At 41.8% G+C, this 22054-nt stretch overlaps 1 protein-coding gene across 6 annotated transcripts in view; it reads left to right on the forward strand.

Annotated features, from left to right (window-relative positions):
* Positions 1-22054, forward strand: part of nkain2 (sodium/potassium transporting ATPase interacting 2) — a 519086-nt gene that overhangs the window by 452246 nt on the left and 44786 nt on the right. The window lies entirely within an intron of this gene.

Genomic DNA, 22054 nt, shown 5'->3' on the forward strand with positions numbered 1-22054 from the left:
AGAGATTATAGTCCTGTCATCATCATTTTTGTTGAGTTCATGAATTAAAATGAGATTTTCTGCGTTTCTCTCTCCAAATCAACAAACTTTCTTGTCATGTTTCTATCCTTTAATTACTGGGCTGTCACTTCAACAATATGAAGACTTTCAGCTGTGCATTCATTAATTTCACTCAGGGCTCATTAGCTTTATCCAATGAAGAGGAATAGAGTCCCCAGTTCCCATGATTGTATTCCAAATTCACCAAGGCTAGCTTGGAATTAGATAATTTAGTCATCAACTGGTGCTAATAAAAATATTTCACTTTTCAAGAAAAAAGTGAAGAGAAAGAAATTGAGTTGTAGAAGAGCTTCTCGTTGTGTTTTAGTTTTTAAATATGAGTTACCGTTGTTAGAATATTACACTGCCTTATGCGTGGATTAAGCTGGACCGGTGTCTGACAACTCAAGAACTTCACAGATGAATTGAACATTTTTGCCACAATTCGCAATCATAGGTTCTAAGTACAATACATTTGATCCTCCATGCAAAATATTGATCAGCAAAGCTGCATGTTACAGGAGTGCTGTTCGTGAATGTGTCAACAGGAGACTGAGCTAACTGTTGCCTGGAAACTTGGGACTAAAGTCATTATTGGCCTGCATAGTTCTGACTGTGAAAGTGACAACTGCATACCCCAGACTCAAGTGATGTTATGCAGAATACAATTTAGCTATGTGTTTAGTCATGTAACTTACAAGCTTCTTATGAATTCTGACAAATCATCCAAGTTAGCATGAATGCAACAGGAAAAAGAAGGTCATCCACTGATGCCACATTGCTGAGTTCACCAAAGTACACAGGCCAAAATGTGGCTTGCATATGAAGTGTAAATTTGTACTGTTAACCTCCTCAGTGTATTTGGTAGAAATTTGTATAATATTGTCAAACATATGGAACAAGATGTAAAGAATTCTTTATGTAAGTGTCAGTTTAGGGCTCATGGAAGTAAGGGCAACATATCAGCATAGACTGAGAACTGGTCATGTGCTTTTAATCCTCTTTGCTTGACTGAGTCTAAGCGTTTACAATGGTTGAAGATTACCCACTATTGAGACTTACTTAACATAATGAGGATCTTGTCAGAATAAGATGCAGTTTATTACATGATAGTAATTAGGAGTACAGTTACCTTAGTAAGATAAACACTGTTACTAAGATAATTGGGAGACCTAGGATATAGGTCTTCATTTCATGAGATCCTAAAATGTTCTGATTTATCTCCACCATAACTAGTATGATGCTATCAATTGGAAAATAATTCAGTATCCAAAATTCATCCTTTCAGAACCATTACCTTATACAGCACATTAATTGCTGGAAAACAAGTGTAGGAATGAATGGGTCATTTTCGTGATGCCAAGGTATAAGTAATCTAGTGTGGCATGGATCAGTGTTTAAGCTATTTACAATTGAAACCAATGACTTAGAGGAGAGAACCAAATGAAATATATCCTAGTTTGTTGATGAACCAAAGTTAGGTGGCAAATTAAGCTGCAAAAAAGATGCCAGTGTTGGGATATAAGAGGAAGAAAATCTTGCTGCAATTAAATAGGACTTGGATGAGACTGCAACTGGATTAAGTAGGTAGAGTTTTAGTCCTATTCCCTAAGGAAAGTTCTACCTGCCTTAAAGCAGGATTTGGCATTGGGTAAAATGCATTCCTGTGTCAAGGGGACATTAAAGTGACTTATTCCAGTTCTGCCTTACCAATGTTCAGTGATAAATGTTTGGAAATAGTCTGGTCTGACTTCCATATGACTTCCACGTTTCCTCCAATTCTGTAAGGCCACTTTGGATCTCTCTCAAATAGGTGCAGACACAATGGGCTGAATGGTTTTCTTCTGCACTTAATAATTCCGTGGTTCTATGATTAAGTACTCACTGAGTTAGTATTTGTAATTATGTCCTTGTGTTTCAGCACCCTGATGTGCCAAGGTCTCTTATACAGTGAAAGCATCCTCTCAAGACTTTTAGGATGATTAATACAGAGATTCTGTTGGATAGTTCAGATCAATTAATAAAGCAAATATCAGCTACATTTTTCAGTTTGACTTGTTGCTTGGACTGGAATTTACTGAAGATTGGTGCAGTGTGAACGCCCGAGCTGTTTTCAATCTGCAAATTGACAAGTAGCTTGTGGCGGGGAAATGGAACCTACGAATTTCAAATAAGATGCTGGATGATTTTTGCTATTCTGCTGTTAGCTTTGCAAAAACATTTGCCCATCACCTCTGAGTCAGTTTCACAAAGTTAATGTATTTGGACATTAATTGCCTGTTGAACTTTTCACAAAAGGTTATGTCACTAAATTAATTGCATGAGAATCTTTTTAAGTATATAATAATTAAGAGGCTACCAATCAATCATTCAGTTCCAGGAATGAGCAAATAACAGGGTGAGAGTCTCATTCACTCAGGTGACTTATTCCAGTTCTGCCTTACCAATGTTCAGTGATAAATGTTTGGAAATAGTCTGGTCTGACACCATATGACTTCCACGTTTCCTCCAATTCTGTAAGGTGGAGAGTTCAAAAAATATCAACCTGGAAATGCTACCCTTTATTCTTACATTTCCTTTCTATCACATTTTTCTCTCTCACTTCATCGAATATTTCTTCCATCTCTTTATGTGAAATTGAATTCACCTGCTCTTATTCTCCGTCTTTCCTTGACTTATAGTCAATGTTTACTTTTCAGTTGCAGTAGAAGATTCAAGTCTCAAAATTCAGCCGTACTCTTAGGAGTGTTACAGTGCCAATGCGGAGACAAAAATGCATGCGTCCAGCTCTTCCTCACGCCTATCCTAATGCAAACTGAGAGACTTTATTGAGGACATTAGTAAGGGTGCTCTGTGTGTTTGCACGTAGCATGCAGAATAGGCAGGATAGCATCTGTCAGGATATAACACTGACTTAATAACTAACCTGACATTTTGATCTTGCCATGCTAGTCAACACTCCTTCTTAAACACAGACAGCTGGATATGCTTATAGCAGTAGGAGAGACTTCCCACCCTCTTACAAGTGTTATTTAAAGGTATCACCATTCAACTTGCAGATTAGTTGTTTATTGCTTTCTATTACATTTGGAGCCTGTGGAAGTACTGACTATTTGGAAGACGTCAACATAGCTGAAAAGAGAGACATGTTGAAGAAATATTTCATCTTATTGTATCCTGGACAAAAGCAAGAATGCAAATTCAAAATGATCAAAACAATTTATACTACAGGAGAAGAATGTGCCAATTGGTGACAGGTCATACAAGGAGAGCAAATAAGAACAAGAATAGGCCATTCAGCTCTTCGTACTTGTTTCACCATTTAATATGATAATCGCTGATCATCTAACTCAGTAACCAGCTTTCTCCCCATACCCTTTGATTTCTTTAATCCTAAGAAATATATCTAACTCTTTATTGAAAACATTCAGTGTTTTGGCCTTACCTACTTTATGTGTGTCTCTGTCTCTCTCTCTCTTTCTCTCTCTCTCACACACACACACACACACACACACACACACACACACACACACACACACACACACAGACTCTCTCTCTCTCCATCTGTGCCGCAGACACATATAGACTCTCTATCACACTTCCACTCGCATTCTCTCTCTCACTCTCTCTCTCCATCCCAAACACACACCCACACACATAATCGCTCCCACTCTGACACACACCCACTCTTTCTTTCTCTCTCTCACACACACACACACACACAAAATGACCTGTTTATTCCTACTCTGTGTTTCCTATATGCCAAACTGTTTTCTCTCTATTTCATGACACTGTCCCCAATCCCACGTGCTTAATTTTGAACGCTATTCTCTTCTGTGGAAACTTCTGAAAATCCAAGAATGCCACATCCACTGGCTCCCTTTATCATATTCAATAGTTATCTCTTCAAAGTATTCCAGTAGATTTGTCAAGCATGATTTCCTTTTCATAAATCCATGCTGCCTCTGTCCAATCCTATGACTGTTTTAAAAGTGCTCTGCTATTAAATCTTTTAGAATAGACTTCATATTTTCCCTATTGCCAATGTCATCCTAACTGTCTATAATTCTCTGCTTTCTCTCCCTTCTTTTTTACATTTTGGAATTTCATTAGCTGCACGCTAATCCATTGGGATTATTGAGAAGTCTGTTGAATCTTGAAATATGGCCACTAATGCAACGGTTATTTCTAGAACCAGTTCCTTAAATATTCTAGGTCATCTCTGGTAGCCATTGTCCAGGAGAAAATGGTACAGAGCTATAGGGTCCTCATGCTCCATGGTAATTCAAAGAAGATATTATTAAACATAATTGTTTACATGGAATAGGGTTTCATGCACAAATGTATTTTCAACCAAAGGTTCTGTTTCCATACTGTACAATTGTATAATTCTATAAATGCTAAAAAATTGCAGAATTATATCTAACAATAGACTTTTTTAGGTTTTGCACTTGTGAGCTGGTTGAGAACAGCTTGTATGCTCCCTCTTCCAAACAACTAAAGGAAAATTTTCTGAAGACGCGTCTAGGCCCGAAGTGTCAGCCTTCCTGCTCCTCTGATGCTGTTTGGCTTGCTGTGTTCGTCCAGCACTGCTCCTTGTTATCTCAGATTCTTCAGCATCTGCAGTTCCTGCTATCTCTAAAGAAAAGCACGATTTGATTAGGTCAAGCAATCACTAGGATATGTAAACAACATATCTGGCAAGCACAGCAGTGAAATTCATTTGCATTATTGTTCAATTGTGCAGTAGGCAGAACATCTTTCCGTACTGACATCAGCACCTTGTCACTGGAAGGTACCACTCTCATAGCTACTGCATAGTAGCAGCAGAAAGTGGCCTTATTTAATCTATTCATCAATTTTATTAAGATATCTTGCCTTTCTGGGTGAATTTAGGGTAGAACATTCGTTTTCAGATTTGAAAATCATGAAAGTTGGTCCATCTGCGAACAAAGATTTGATCAGGATACCCATTATCCTTCAGGATTGCTTTAATGGGTTATATCTCTGAAACAAGATAAATGTACTGACGTCCTGTACCTTTATTGAATTACCAACAAACTTGGGGAGTCAATGTTTCCCTGTTGCATTCTACCTGACAACTCTTCAGCTCGTTGGAGTCAACTGCCCAATTGGTCAGCACCCTGTTCTCATTCAGTATAAATTAACATAGAACATAGAACATTACAGCACAGGACAGGCCCTTCGGCCCTCGATGTTGTGCCAACCTGTCATACCGATCTCAAGCCCATCTAACCTACACTATTCCATGTACGTCCATATGCTTATCCAATGACAACTTAAATGTACCTAAAGTTGGCGAATCTACTACCGTTGCAGGCAAAGCGTTCCATTCCCTTACTACACTCTGAGTAAAGAAACTACCTCTGATATCTGTCCTATATCTTTCACCCCTCAATTTAAAGCTATGCCCCCTCATGCTCGCCGTCACCAACCTAGGAAAAACGCTCTCCCTATCCACCCTATCTAACCCTCTGATTATTTTATATGTTTCAATTAAGTCACCTCTCAACCTTCTTCTCTCTAATGAAAGCAGCCTCAAGTCCCTCAGCCTTTCCTCGTAAGACCTTCGCTCCATACCAGGCAACATCCTAGTAAATCTCCTCTGCACCCTTTCCAAAGCTTCCACATCCTTCTTATAATGCAGTGACCAGAACTGTACGCAATACTCGAAGTGCAGCCGCACCAGAGTTTTGTGCAGCTGCAGCATAACCTCTTGGTTCCGGAACTCGATCCCTCTATTAATAAAAGCTAAAACACTGTATGTCTTCTTAACAGCCCTGTCAACCTGGGTGGCAACTTTCAAGGATCTGTGTACATGGACACCGAGATCTCTCTGCTCATCTACACTACAAAGAATCTTACCATTAGCCCTGTACTTTGCCTTCTGGTTACTCCTACCAAAGTGCATCACCTCACACTTGTCTGCATTAAACTCCATTTGCTACCTCTCAGCCCAGCTCTGCAGCTTATCTATGTTTCTCTGCAACCTACAACATCCTTCGTCACTATCCACAACTCCACCGACCTTAGTGTCGTCTGCAAATTTACTAACCCATCCTTCTACGCCCTCATCCAGGTCATTTATAAAAATGACAAACAATAGTGGACCCAACACCGACCCTTGCGGTACACCACTAGTAACTCGTCTTCAGGATGAACATTTCCCATCAACTACCACCCTCTGTCTTCTTTCAGCAAGTCAATTTCCGATCCAAACTGCTATATCTCCCACAATTCCATTCCTCCGCATTTTGTATAATAGCCTATTGTGGGGAACCTTACTGAATGCCTTGCTGAAATCCATATACACCACATCAACCGGTTTACTCTCATCTACCTGTTTGGTCACCTTCTCAAAGAACACAATAAGGTTTGTGAGGCACGACCTTCCCTTCACAAAACCGTGCTGACTATCCCTAATCAATTTATTCTTTTCTAAATGATTATAAATCCTATCCCTTATAACCTTTTCCAACACTTTACCAACAACTGAGGTAAGGCTCACTGATCTATAATTACCAAGGCTGTCTCTACTCCCCTTCTTAAACAGGGGAACCACATTTGCTATCCTCCAGTCATCTGGCACTATTCCTGTAGACAATGACGAGTTAAAGATCAATGCCAAAGGCTCGGCAATCTCCTCCCTGGCTTCCCAGAGGATCCGAGGATAAATCCCATCCAGTCCAGCAGACTTATCTATCTTCACCCTCTGATGGATTTCTAAAACCTCTTCCTTGTGAACCTCAATCCCACCTCGTCTAGTAGCCTGTATCTCAGTATTCTCCTCGATAACATTGTCGTTTTCTAGAGTGAATACTGTTGAAAAATATTCATTTAGCGCTTCCCCTATCTCATCTGACTCCACACACAACTTACCACTACTATCCTTGATTGGGCCTAATCTTACTTTCGTCATTCTTTTATTCCTAAATGCCTATAGAAAGCCTTAGGGTTTACCCTGATCCTATCCGCCGACAGCTTCTCATGTCTCCTCCTGGCTCTTCTAAGCTCTCTCTTTAGGTCTTTCCTGGCTACCTCGTAGCCCTCAAGTGCCCTAACTGAGCCTTCACATCTCATACCAACATAAGCCTTCTTCTTCCTCTTGACCAGAGATTCCACCTCCTTCGTAAACCAAGGCTCCCGCACTCTACAGCTTCCTCCCTGCCTGACAGGTACATACTTATCTAGAAGACACAGGAGCTTTTCCTTGAATAAGCTCGACATTTCTAATGTGCCCATCCCCTGCAGCTTCCTTCCCCATCCTATGCTCCCTAAATCTTGCCTAATCTCATCGTAATTGCCTTTCCCCCAGCTATAACTCTTGCCCAGTGCCCATCACTAAAGTAAACATAACAGAATTGTGATCGCTATCACCAAAGTGCTCACCTACTTCCAAATCTAACACCTGGCCAGGCTCATTACCCAGTACCAAATCTAATGTGGCATCGCCCCTTGTTGGCCTATCTACATACTGTGTCAGAAAGCCCTCCTGCACACTCTGGACAAAAACTGACCCATCTATCGTACTCAAACTATAGTGTTCCCTGATGTTTTGTCCTGATGAATGCAAGTTAGAAAAGTCTCGGCAACATTTATCACCTTTTAGCAATTTTGGAGGAGTTTTAAAAAACTCCTGGATGTGGATGTTGATGAGATTGCAACTGCAAGGCTCGTGTACATCAGTTGATCCCATTATGTATGATTGTGGGTTTCAGTATCAGCGGGAGAAAAAACAGTGGAACAAGGAAGGAAAACTATTCAGAGAGGGAGGTAGTAGAGATTGCAGTACTCTTTGTAGGAAGCCTTACACACATAGAATCTTTCAGGTTCTCTATTCCTCCCTGCATCTAAGCCAGGAGTAGCTGTGATTCACCAAGCAGTGCAGAAGCTCAATATTACTTCTCATAGGTATATCTAAACGTTTCATTGTATTCCTGTACTGGAGAATAAAGGATATTCTAATCTATATTCTATTCTACAGGCTTGAAACTTTTCACAACTGGACCCTTTCAGGCTGCAAGAGATGACAAAGTAAACATCTCTTAGTTCACTGACCATTTCTATAACAATGATCATGATGTGGAGGTGTCAGTATTGGACTGGGATGGACAAGGTCAGAAATCACACAACACTATGTTATATTCCAACAGGAATTTTTGAAAACATAAGCTTTCAGAGCCATAGACCTTCTTCAGATGTCAGTGAGAAAAGTAGTATCAGACACAGAATTTATAAGTAAAAGATAAAAGGGTCACACCATTGATTTGATGTACTAAACAAACCTAAGATGCTGTCAAATGATTAATTGATTAAAAGGTTTTAATTGATTAATGTGTATATGTAAATCCTGGAATTCTTTCCGAGTCATGGTCCTGAGAGAACGAAAGGCTTTATTGGTGTAAAGAAGGGGTGACTTTTCAGGACAGATAATGAATGTTTGTTGTGACACCTCATTTAGAATCTGTTTGTATTTTAGTTTGGAGTCAGACTAGTTTCATCTTGTAAGTAGGAATTTATAAAAGACCACACTGACTGCGTATAAATGGTGTGTTTTTTTGAACAAAATAAAATGCATCTTCAAATATGAATTCACCCCATAGATTAACAAAATAAAATGTATCCACACATGCACACACTCTCACACAGATCCCCTCTCATACACCGTCTCTCAAATCTCTCTCCCCTGCTCTTACACAGACACACATACACTCTCTCTCGCGCACGCACACGGACACACACATGTACACACTCTCTCTGTCTGTCCTGCATACACAATCTCCTTCACACACACACACACACACACACACACACACACACACACACACACACACACACTTTCTCTCTCTCTCCAACCCACCACACACACTGCCTATCCTGCAGACACACACGCACACATGCTCTTTCTCCCACTTTCTCCCGTACACACACACACACACACACACACACACACACACACACACACACACACACAGACATACACAGTGTCTCCCTCTCCCACACACATGTCCACTCTTTCTCTCTCTCTCCCACACACAGACAGACACACACTACACACAGTGTCTCCCAGACATTACCTCTCCCCACACACATACACAGACATATGGACACTCTCTCTCTCCCCCTTCCCCCTCTACACACACACACACACACACACACACACAAACACACACATACTCTCTCTCTCTCTCCCCCAACACACTTTCACCCCTTCTCTCTCTCTCTTTCTCACACACGCTCACACACAGACACATACACGCGCTCACACGCACACACAACTGAATCTATGAGGTGAATTTGTATTTGCAGATACATTTTATTTTGTCCAAAAAGTACAAGATTTGTAGACAGTCAGTCAATATGGCATTTTATAAATTCCTATTTTAGAAATAAAACCAGCCGGACTCCAAACAAGAACACGAACAAATACTAAACAAGGCCTCACACCTAACATGCATTGTCTGTCTTAAAATTTCTGCATTTTTTACAATGATAAACCCTTTAGTTTTCTCAGGACTGTGAGTTGAAAAGAATTCTGGGGTTTATGTATACGTATTTATCAATTAGAGCCTTTTAACTGATTAAAGATTTACCAGGATCTTAAGTTTGTTTAGTACATCCTCATCAATGGTATGAACCTTTGATCTTTTCCGTATGAAATGTGTCTGATATTACTTCTCTTACTAACACCTGAAAAAAGACTGAGGCTCCGAAACCTTGCGATTTCAAATAAACCTGTTGGGCTGTAACCTGGTGTCATGTGATTTCTGATCAGTAACAAGGGTGGTAGAGGCTCTATATGCCTGGAGAGGGCATTTCCCTGCCATTTTGGTGAAAAATGGCTTTTCTCAAATAGTGATCCTCCTCCGGGTGCTAAGTTTACCACTCAGTCAATATACAGTTGCTTTGTGACTAGACTGAGCACATCATGCTGTATGGAAGCCTGGCATCAAGTCAGAATCAAAATTTTCTCTGTTCTTTGACAGGGGCAGCAGGCTGTGTGGTGCACCTGCTTGTGCCCACGCATCTCTCTGTTAATGTCTGCAAGCCTTTTTCAAAATGCCACAACACTTAATTCCTCATCTGATCTTCTAAAGCAGAACTCCTATGCAGTGACACTGTCTGTGAAGTTAGCATTTGCACAAACCTTTCACCCTGGCAGGGCTATAGCTACCTTATGACAAGTGACTAACTGCATGCTGATCATATCTATGCTGCTCTCTGAAGTTAGTGCAGGGCTTCTGAGTGTGAGACCAATCAATGGTTCTTTTTCTTCCAGTATGTTCTCCTTCTAGGCCACCAGTCTTCCATACTACTGACTGGCCAGGACATAGGTGTTTGGTATCTGAAAGCATAAATGACCTGATATGAGATTAGAATGAAAGATCGTTGGGAGAGATGGCAACTGGGAGTTGGAGGGAGGAACAAGAGTTGCACAGTTAGACCATTTGCATCTTGTATATTATAACCTATTGCAAGATGAGGGTGAAGTGGGGTTGAGAAGGTGATAATACAGAAACATACTGTCATCTACAATACTTTCTGCCTGTCATTGTCTTAGTTACAGTACTCTAGTTATTCTCAATATGGTCTTCTCCATAGTTATGAGGACATGAAGTTGTGCCAACTGTTTGCTGTGCTGCTATCTATTATGGGGTTACCTTGTCCCGCAGGAAAGAGGGAAATGTATCAATGAATGTGATGCAACATATTTAGGTGATATTCCAGCTGTGCTGAATACGTCTCCATATGTAAAAGCTGTGAGAAGTGAGTATATAGCTTCCATCGGTGTGTGCATGCAGGATGAGGTGTGAGAATTCAGTTCATGCGGATTGTTCATGGGTGAATGATGAAAGTTCTATGAATAGAGCAGTGTGTGTGAAACTACAAGCATAACCATCCAAGGATGCATTCACTGACCTCGATCCTCTGAGTGAGGTCATTAAACTTATTTAGGAATGGCATCCAAATCCTTATTGGAGCTACAATGTTAGCATCGCAACTGCTCGAGCCACTTCTTTTCTTTTTCTCCCTCTTTTCCGTTTTTTTCACTTCATGTTCTGGGGTGGCATTGGCAATGCCTGGGGTGAAAGCCAGTGTGAACGCCCGGCCTCGCTGTGAACGCCCGGCCTCGGTGTGAACTCCCGGTCTCGGTGTGAAGTCCCGGCCTCGGTGTGAACTCCCATCCTCGGTGTGAAATCCCAACCTCGGTGTGAAATCCCATCCTCGGTGTGAATTCCCGGCCTCGGTGTGAACTCCCGGCCTCAGTGTGAACTCCCACCCTCGGTGTGAACTCCCATCCTCGGTGTGAACTCCCGGCCTCGGTGTGAAATCCCATCCTCGGTGTGAAATCCCATCCTCGGTGTGAACTCCCGGCCTCGGTGTGAACTCCCGGCCTCCGTGTGAACTCCCATCCTCGGTGTGATCTCCCGGCCTTGGTGTGAACTCCCGGCCTCGGTGTGAACTCCCATCCTCGGTGTGAACTCCCATCCTCGGTGTGAACTCCTATCCTCGGTGTGAACTCCAGGCCTCGGTGTGAAATCCCATCCGCGGTGTGAACTCCCGGCCTCGGTGTGAAATCCCATCCGCGGTGTGAACTCCCGGCCTCGGTGTGAACTCCCATCCTCGGTGTGAACTCCCGGCCTCGGTGTGAACTCCCATCCTCGGTGTGATGTTCCGGCCTCGGCGTGAACTCCCATCCTCGGTGTGAAGTCCCGGCTTCGGTGTGAACTCCCATCCTCGGTGTGAAATCCCATCCTCGGTGTGAAATCCCATCCTCGGTGTGAACTCCCGGCCTCGGTGTGAACTCCCGGCCTCGGTGTGAACTCCCATCCTTGGTGTGAAATCCGAACCTCGGTGTGAAAGCCCATCCTCGGTGTGAAATTTCCGGCTTCGGTGTGAACTCCCATCCTCGGTGTGAAATTCCCATCCTCGATGTGAACTCCCATCCTCGGTGTGAACTCCCATCCTCGGTGTGAAATCACATCCTCGGTGTGAAATGACATCCTCGGTGTGAACTCCCATCCTCGGTGTGAACTCCCATCCTCGGTTTGAAATCACATCCTCGGTGTGAACACCCATCCTCGGTGTGAAATTCCCGGCCTCGGTGTGAACTCCCATCCTCGGTGTGAAATCCCAACCTCGGTGTGAAATCCCATCCTCGGTGTGAATTCCCGGCCTCGGTGTGAACTCCCGGCCTCGGTGTGAACTCCCACCCTCGGTGTGAACTCCCATCCTCGGTGTGAACTCCCGGCCTCGGTGTGAACTCCCGGCCTCGGTGTGAAATCCCATCCTCGGTGTGAAATCCCATCCTCGGTGTGAACTCCCGGCCTCGGTGTGAACTCCCGGCCTCCGTGTGAACTCCCATCCTCGGTGTGAACTCCCATCCTCGGTGTGAACTCCCATCCTCGGTGTGAACTCCTATCCTCGGTGTGAACTCCAGGCCTCGGTGTGAAATCCCATCCGCGGTGTGAACTCCCGGCCTCGGTGTGAAATCCCATCCGCGGTGTGAACTCCCGGCCTCGGTGTGAACTCCCGGCCTCGGTGTGAACTCCCGGCCTCGGTGTGAACTCCCATCCTCGGTGTGATGTTCCGGCCTCGGTGTGAACTCCCATCCTCGGTGTGAAGTCCCGGCTTCGGTGTGAACTCCCATCCTCGGTGTGAAATCCCATCCTCGGTGTGAAATCCCATCCTCGGTGTGAACTCCCGGCCTCGGTGTGAACTCCCGGCCTCGGTGTGAACTCCCATCCTTGGTGTGAAATCCGAACCTCGGTGTGAAAGCCCATCCTCGGTGTGAAATTTCCGGCTTCGGTGTGAACTCCCATCCTCGGTGTGAAATTCCCATCCTCGATGTGAACTCCCATCCTCGGTGTGAACTCCCATCCTCGGTGTGAAATCACATCCTCGGTGTGAAATGACATCCTCGGTGTGAACTCCCATCCTCGGTGTGAACTCCCATCCTCGGTTTGAAATCACATCCTCGGTGTGAACACCCATCCTCGGTGTGAAATTCCCGGCCTCGGTGTGAACTCCCATCCTCGGTGTGAAATCCCATCCTCGGTGTGAAATCACATCCTCGGTGTGAACTCCCGGCCTCGGTGTGAAATCCCATCCTCGGTGTGAAATCCCGGCCTCGGTGTGAACTCCCATCCTCGGTGTGAAATCCCATCCTCGGTGTGAACTCCCATCCTCGGTGTGAAATCACATCCTCGGTGTGAAATCACATCCTCGGTGTGAAATCCCATCCTCGGTGTGAACTCCCATCCTCGGTTTGAAATCACATCCTCGGTGTGAAATTCCCGGCCTCGGTGTGAACACCCATCCTCGGTGTGAAATTCCCGGCTTCGGTGTGAACTCCCATCCTCGGTGTGAAATCCCATCCTCGGTGTGAACTCCCATCCTCGGTGTGAAATCACATCCTCGGTGTGAAATCACATCCTCGGTGTGAACACCCATCCTCGGTGTGAAATCTCATCCTTGGTGTGAACTCCCGGCCTCGGTGTGAACTCCCATCCTCGGTGTGAAATCCCATCCTCGGTGTGAACTCCCATCCTCGGTGTGAAATCACATCCTCGGTGTGAACACCCATCCTCGGTGTGAAATCTCATCCTCGGTGTGAACTCCCGGCCTCGGTGTGAAATCCCATCCTCGGTGTGAAATCCCGGCCTCGGTGTGAACTCCCATCCTCGGTGTGAAATCCCATCCTCGGTGTGAACTCCCATCCTCGGTGTGAACTCCCATCCTCGGTGTGAAATCACATCCTCGGTGTGAAATCCCATCCTCGGTGTGAAATCCCATCCTCGGTGTGAACTCCCATCCTCGGTTTGAAATCACATCCTCGGTGTGAACTCCCATCCTCAGTGTGAAATTCCCGGCCTCGGTGGGAACACCCATCCTCGGTGTGAAATTCCCGGCCTCGGTGTGAACTCCCATCCTCGGTGTGAAATCCCATCCTCGGTGTGAACTCCCATCCTCGGTGTGAAATCACATCCTCGGTGTGAAATCACATCCTCGGTGTGAACACCCATCCTCGGTGTGAAATCTCATCCTTGGTGTGAACTCCCGGCCTCGGTGTGAAATCCCATCCTCGGTGTGAACTCCCGGCCTCGGTGTGAACTCCCGGCCTCGGTGTAAAATCCCGGCCTCGGTGTGAACTCCCGGCCTCGGTGTGTACTCCTGGCTTCCACATAGACTTGACTCAGGTCCTTGAGGCGAAGATTCGCAGGGTCAGGGTTGGAAATTATTCTGAACTCCTATTTCTCATCTTTCTAATTTATTGCTGCACTTTTTGTTTCGTTTTTTTTTCATTTCTTTCCCCTATTTGTCTTTGTACTTAAGTACAAATTACCCAGGTAAGATGCTTAAGATGATGCCAGGAGTTGTGACTTATAAACTTTTCACTTTCCACTGTACTCACGTGAGTACATGTAACAATAAATCTAATTCTGTGTTTCTCAAGAGACACCTGTCACTTCCATAATAGAAGTGTGCTGGCAAAGACTCACAATTCCTGAGCCACATCAGAGTACAAATGTTTTATTTCACCTTCAAAATAATCAATTTGTTTTTCTTTGTATTACAATCTAGTATAAAAGAAATGACCATCAGACTTCTGTAATCAACTGAATTACTCCTTTATTCGAAGTAAACTCGTTCTTACAATAGCTTCAAAACTAGTTAACAATTAAATTACACTTTAATCCCAAACAAACAAATTCACATGACAAACAAAACAATACAGCTCTGCAGAACTGCTATGTGTTCATGAAAGAAACTAAAGGGAAAAACACCACAGTATACCAAGAGTCAAAATTCAAATCATAAAGTTGGAACACATCTCACAATCTGGTCTATTTCCTGATGATGTGATTGAAACGCTGTCAGCTTGTAGAATAATGACATTTTCAAATCAGACTTAAAGTCAGTTGGGAATCAGTTAGCAGTCGAGTATTTCACTTTATCACATTCCCACAACATTTCAACAGAGAGAAAGACCTTTTTTAGCTGATCCTACATTAGGGTAGTCTGCTTAATATTTTGGAGATTCAGAGTCTGGCTTTCTCCAGCTTGGCTGTTTTGCTTTAATTGATACCCCAAGTATGCCAGAGAAATAGCAACAACCAGTCCAGAGGCTTTTGCTAGGCACCCTTCAGCACAAGCCTCTTTGAATCTAGTTTGCCTGGCAATGAATGTAAGGAAACTCTTTACTCTGCTAAAAGCTTTGCATACTTTATACAAAGTCATATGACTTCTTGGAAACAGTAAGTAACCTGCAACCAACTTTAACTTTTCAGGTCCACGGAGGCACATGATAAACCCTTTGCAAACCCAAATATTGTCCATATACTTCCATCTCTTCCAGCTTCCTTCACATCATTACTTTCAAGTACCAAGTATTCCCCATACTGAAGAGAACCTCTCTCTTTCTGTACACTCCCACCTCCAAAGTCTTTTGTGCTGAGAACATGGAGCAAGCTGCCTGCTCTATCATGTCATTTCTGTTGCTTGTTCCAGGTCTTCCACGGTTCTGCAAGTAATTTAACTCCTTTCTTGAGGCTTGCAGCTACTCAGCAATGTGGTGAGCACTGGTCTGCGCGCCACTAATAGTGAGCAGGAGTCATGAGGTTTGCATTCTAACTGTATCACATTTGATTTGGCTCAAGATAAATGTGCACCTCAGTCTGATGTCGAGGGTCTGTCATTCACTAAGGACCCAGATTCCCTGTTGAGTTGACAGCAGCATTTTCAGCTTGCACTCCTAGTTACTTGCAGAGCAATAATTCTTTGGGCTGAAGACAGCAGAAAAAATTCCAACAAATCATGCTGTGAGAATTCCTGCTCCAGCCTTATCTTTCCTTAAATACTTCAACCAATGAAAAAATATTCTTTTCTTTGCTTGAGTTCATGATGCTGTAATGTAAAACATAGCTGCTTGCAATCTGAACCATTTCAGCATAGCAGTTTGAGCTGTTAATAAGCAGCCATCAATGAAATTTGTTCTCTTTAATACAGATACATTTTTATTGGAAATTGGCAGCTGTGTGACAAATTAATTCCTTAGTTTTATTTCTATTTTCAGAGAAATTGAGGATAACAATTATTTATCTCAAATATTGATATTCCTAGAATAACATAAAATGTTAAAAACATATTATCTAACAACTTACATAAGCTTTTTCTCAAATTTAACTTATTTAATTATTTTATTCTGATTTGGAGAATTAAGTTGAGAAAAGACAATATGCCAACTATAGGATGTATCAGTTTATAGTTCTGACATAAACTGTGTCAAACGAAATAAATAATTCTTGGGATTCTGTCAATTAATCATATTTATAAATGAAAACATTTTCTCATACAGACACTTAAAGAACAAACATAACGCTGTAGATTTTATTTATTTTGTGCCCCGTTATTAATGTTTTGATCTTGAGAAGTAAAACAGTGCACAATTCTGTCAGGCCAATGAATTATATTGTATGAGGAATAGATGGCACTTGTATGTCTTCAGGTGTAAAATACTTTTTGTTAAATGTGCTTCACTATATCTGCTACTCTTATGTGATATTCTAAAATTTATGTGCCACTTTTATCTTTTTTATCCACTTAAAATGAGCTATGTATTTATATTTCTTCTGATTGTGCTCCAAAATGCACTCATCCAGGCAATGCATAACGTAATTTATTTTGATTAGAACAAGTAATGGTTTCTAACACCAATCAAGAACCTTGGAAATGAAATGTCATTTGACATTACAAAGTGTCGCATACATCACATCACCTCCTGCAGTTTCTTAGTGATGAAAATTGATTTTCTATTGTCCTTTGACAAAGCTGAGGTACAGCAATTATATCTGATTTGACAGCACGTACTGCATTTTCAGGCTGGGTTTTTAGTGATGAAGTCTTGTAAACCTTTGTTTGGATACTTGCGATTTAGTATAACAAATTAATCCATTTAAGTCAGTGTATACTTTTTGCAGATTGAACACCTAATGAGAGAAAATAAATTAAAAATTATAGAAAAGGCCTGGGTGCAATAGGTGTTTAGACTGCTATTATCTCACAGCTTACTTTGTTACTTATTGGGCCCAGCTGGTATGCAAATCAACAAAACACATTTGATGAATTCTGCATTAAATGAAATGTCAAAAAAAGCATGCATCCCATCTGAATATGTGACTAAAGATAAAGATAGGACAAGCCATGAGGTGATTTGGATAGAAGATTACTTTGTTTTAATTTGGCAATTTAGTTGACAGGTTCCATTGTAGGTAAGCTTTAACAAAATTGATAGTTAAATAGTACTTGATACAGGCTAGGATAATTGCAGCAGATGTCGGGATAAACTGAAGTTTATTGGGATTGGAGGATATAGGCTAGCTAGGTTCTAAGTCCAGTATGCCTAGGATAGTCAAATCTAGAAACAATATGAATGAGGATTTCACAAGCAAATGAACTGAGGCTGTGGTGAAGGTAGGTGATATTAAAGAGGTAGAAGTAACAGGACTTGGAGATGGTGAAGATATAGGGTTGTATGTTCAGTACCAGGCCAAATTTGGCCCACAAAGAAGAGGCAGGCAGGAAATGGAGGCTTTGGTGGATGGAAATTGAACGCCAATGAAAGGTGTGCATTGGAAGGTAGTTAGAGGGAAAAGGCAGTAAGAAAACATTAATACTTGGAAATGAATGTACTGGTGGAGTCGGGCTGTAGTGGAGAAAGCAGAAAGGGGTGAGGTGGGATATCTAAACGGATATTTCTGCAAGGTGGGAACACTGAATTCACCAGGTTAGTGGAAATGCAATTAGCTACTCAATCATTCAAACTACAATTCAATTAAATCTGGAATTAGAGCTTGTCTAATGTTGACCATGTAGCCATAATCAATTCTCATAAAAATCCATTTGCTCCACTGATACCCTTCAGGAAAAGAAATCTGCAATCCATATCTGGTCTCGCCTAAATGTGATATCAGATGAACAGCAACGTGGTTGACTCTGAGTTGCAGCCAAAATAGTCCAGCAAGCCTTTCAGTTATGACAAAACCATAACAAAGTCTAACTTTCTCTGACTGTAAAACTGTCAAAACATAAATAAATTCACTTGAGAAGGACATCCAGTCACCTGCTCTCTGACACATACTGTTTTAAGAATCATAGATTCAGAAAGATTTGATGAGTTAATTATTCACCCCTTCAGACACAATAGACCCAAAGCCACTCACCACTAGTTTAGAATCCAAACATCAAATCAACTTATATTAATGTGTATAAATCACACACCTTACATCACACAGCACTCTAGGTATCCCTTTATCCAAAAGGCTGCAGCGTTTTTAATCAGGCAACTCACCCCTACCTTTCCAAGAATGTTTCGAGATAGGCAATACATGCTAGTTTAGGCAGTGATGCTGACAGCCCATGAATCAATAAACAAATTTTTGTTTTTTATCTGACAAAATTCCCAATACTTCATGTGCCCAACTAGCCAAAGTCCAGTTTAAATTATGAATCAGTATGAGACTACCAGTTTCATTATACTTTTGTTTATATTATATTTAAATTGTCAGCATGCATCCTTGGGTAACATTAGCTGTTTGTTCCACACCCTTAAAACTGGAAGAAGGTGGGTTGGAGGTAGATTTGTGTCAAGAGTCAGATATTTCAGTGGAATTTTCTGCATCATTGAGCAAAGCGAATGATGTAAGAAAGTTGGGAAAATACGGCCAAAAAAAACTCAGAACCTTGATGTCGAGAAAGACATTCCTCCAGAAGACTTAAATGATGAGTTCAGAATCTCACTAATGAGTGGTGACCTTACTTCTATGTATTTCTATCCGGTCAATAGCCCAGCCCACCTCATTTCTATATAGCTTCCAATTCTCCTGCTTCAAAAAATTGGACAACCCAAGTACCGGCATGAAAGTCTGAACAGTTACCTGGCAGCGACAGCTCGCTATTTGCATCTCCAAGCCTTCATCTATCTTTGGCTTCATCACAACATCCCTGCATGGTCCCTATATACTGTTATTCTCTATCAGGGGTCATTGGGAACATCATTGTCTAGTTACCCTTTCTAGTCTTGTTAGAATTTTACAGGTTTCTATGAGATGTACCTCATTTTTCTAAACTTCAGTTAATATCCCCTAGCTGATCTAGCCTCTCTTCATACATCACCCCTGCCATCCCAGGAATCAGTTTGGTAAATTTTTATTGTATTCCGTCCACAGCCAAACATCCCTCCTCAGTAAAGGAGACCTAAACTGCACACGATACATTGGGTGTGGCCTCAAAAAAGCCCTGTACAATTGCAGCAAGAAATCCCTGCTCCTCTATTCAAATCATCTTGCTACGAAGACTATTTGCTTTCTTCATTGCTGACTGCATGTGCCTGCTTACATTTAGAAGCCGGTGTACAAGGACATGAATATCTCTTTGCACCTTCCCTTTTCCTAACTATCTCTGTTCAGATAAAAACCACCATTCGGTTTTTGCTACCAAATGGATAATCTCACATTTATCCACATTATACATCATCATGCACACTCACTCAACTTTTCCAAAACACATTGAAGCATCTGTGCATCCTCCTCACATCTCACTATTCCCACTCAGTTTTTAGACACCTGCGAATTGGAGATACTACATTTACTCCTCTCATCTAAATCATTTTATATATTAGTAAATAGCTGGGGTCTAAATACTATTGTAGCTTCCTTTATATTAGATTGTGCAACCTTGTCTGAGAATCCTTTACCTCACGCTCTCCCTTAGTGAAGAATTCTTTCATATTATGAGCCATTGGATATCCTGCCACCTAAAAATGGAGAAGTTTTCCCATGCTGCTGACAGTTGTCTTGGATAAAAGCAAATAACTGATTCACTGAGCAACAAGGTGATTATTTTAGACACCTATGAATAGATAATCTGTTTATATTGATGTTTCCCTCCATAGCAGCTGGAAGTTTTCCATAAATAGGAGGCTAAGAAGGAAAATGTACTTGGTAGCCAATGGTATTTCTCAGCCACAGCATTCCTTTAAAAGTAAAGGCTCTGGAGGTACTGTTTCTCTGATAAAGATTTGCCTGTAGATTCAGGTGCACTGAATCCATTTGACACATCCTGGTCAGTTTGTAATTCCTTCCTTCATTTGTTCTGCTGTTATTACTCCAAAAGGCATTAAAGGAAGAAATATTCATGTGAGAAAACTCATTAGACCATAAGAACTGGGAATAGGAACAGGTGGTTAAGCCTCTTGAGCCTGCTCCACCATTCAATTGGATCATGGCTGATCAGACATTGCGCACATCCACTTTTCTGCATTTTCCTCATAAACCTGGATTCACCGACTGATCAAGAATCTACCTATCTCATCTTGAACATACACAAGAGGTTTGCCCCACAGCTTTTTGTGGCAAGGAGTTCCAAAGACTGATAACCCTCTCAGTGAAGAACTTCCTCCTTATTTCAATCTTAAATTGGCACCCTTTTATTCTGAGACTAGCCTGTCTGGTTCTTGACTCTCCTGTGAGAGGGGGTATCCTCTCAGCATTTACCCTGTCAAACGCTGTAAGAATCCTATGCATTTCAATGAGATCACATTGCAGTTAATAGAATCCCAACCTGTTCAGCCTTTGCTCATAAGGCAATCCCTCCATATCGGGATCATCCAAGTGCATGTTGTCTGAACTGTTCTCAGTATTCCAGATGTGGTCTCATCAGTGCCTTATAAAGTTGCAGTAAGACTTCTCTACCCTTATACTCTAACAGCCTTGAAATAAGAGCCATTAATCTTCCTGACTACCTGCTGCACCTGTGTGTGCTAGCTTTCTATGTTTCATGTACAAGTGCCCCAAGCCTCTTTGTGTTATAGTTATCAACAGTTTTTCTCTATTTAAGTAATATTTTGTTCTTTTGTTCTCCAGTCCGAAATGAACAATTTCACATTTTCCCACATTACATTTGATTTGCCCACTTACTTAGCCTAACAATATCTCTCTGCAAACTGTTTCATATTCCTTTCACAAACTGCCTTTCCACCTATTTTAGTGTCATCTGCAAATTTGGCGAGTGAATGTTCACTTCCTTCTTCTCAGTCATTAATATATATATTGTGTACAGTTATGATCACTGCACAGATTGCTGAGGAACCCCACTGATCACGGGTTGCCAGTCTGAAAAAGAAATCCTTATTTCCCCACTTGCTTTTTCCTTCCAAATGTCTTCTTTGCCTTGCTGTTTTTCCTTCCATTTAAACAGACACTACTTCATCCAAGCCTAGATCATATCTCACAACTGTCTTCATTTGCCTCTAATTAGTTGTGCTATCCCATTTAAACTAATAAATAGTGTCTGCATATTTTGATGATTAATGTCACGTTCAATTTAGTTTTTTTTGCTAATGCTTGCAATGCTTTGATCGATTCTGTGTCTATTGTTGTGACTTCTCTTCAATAAAAAACAACATAAATAAGTTGTACACACTGCAGAGATGCCTGTGCTTCCAGTGTTAGTCTTAGGTGTGTATAGTGGAGTCTTGGGAAATGCTTAGAAAGATCAAATCAATGACCCATTAATTTGCACATATCTTAAATGACTGATACTATCAGATTGCAATGTACTCACTGTAGATTTATCACCCAACGAGGAAACAGTCTGTTTAAAACCTTAAGATCCACATTGTGAAAGAGAAGTTGATGCATTGAAATGAGTGTATAAAGGACTGAAATCCCTAGAATCCAAGATCAGAGCTGTTATATTTTGTGGCATACTTTTGGGCACTCCTGGGTACAGAAGACCTTTAAATGAGATTTGCTTTCTATAAATTAAGATATCAGTTTACAATCTACCATTGGTGAACTGTGTTAACTTGTCACTGGGTATATTATCTTGCTTCTGATCTATTCAGGGACAGCAACAAACAAATGGAGGGTGTGAAAAAACAAGAACACAACAGCCTGAGATAACGGGGTGTAGAGCTGGATGAACACAGCAG

The sequence above is a fragment of the Stegostoma tigrinum genome, chromosome 4 (assembly GCF_030684315.1).
Source record: "Stegostoma tigrinum isolate sSteTig4 chromosome 4, sSteTig4.hap1, whole genome shotgun sequence".
Taxonomy (NCBI): domain Eukaryota; kingdom Metazoa; phylum Chordata; class Chondrichthyes; order Orectolobiformes; family Stegostomatidae; genus Stegostoma; species Stegostoma tigrinum.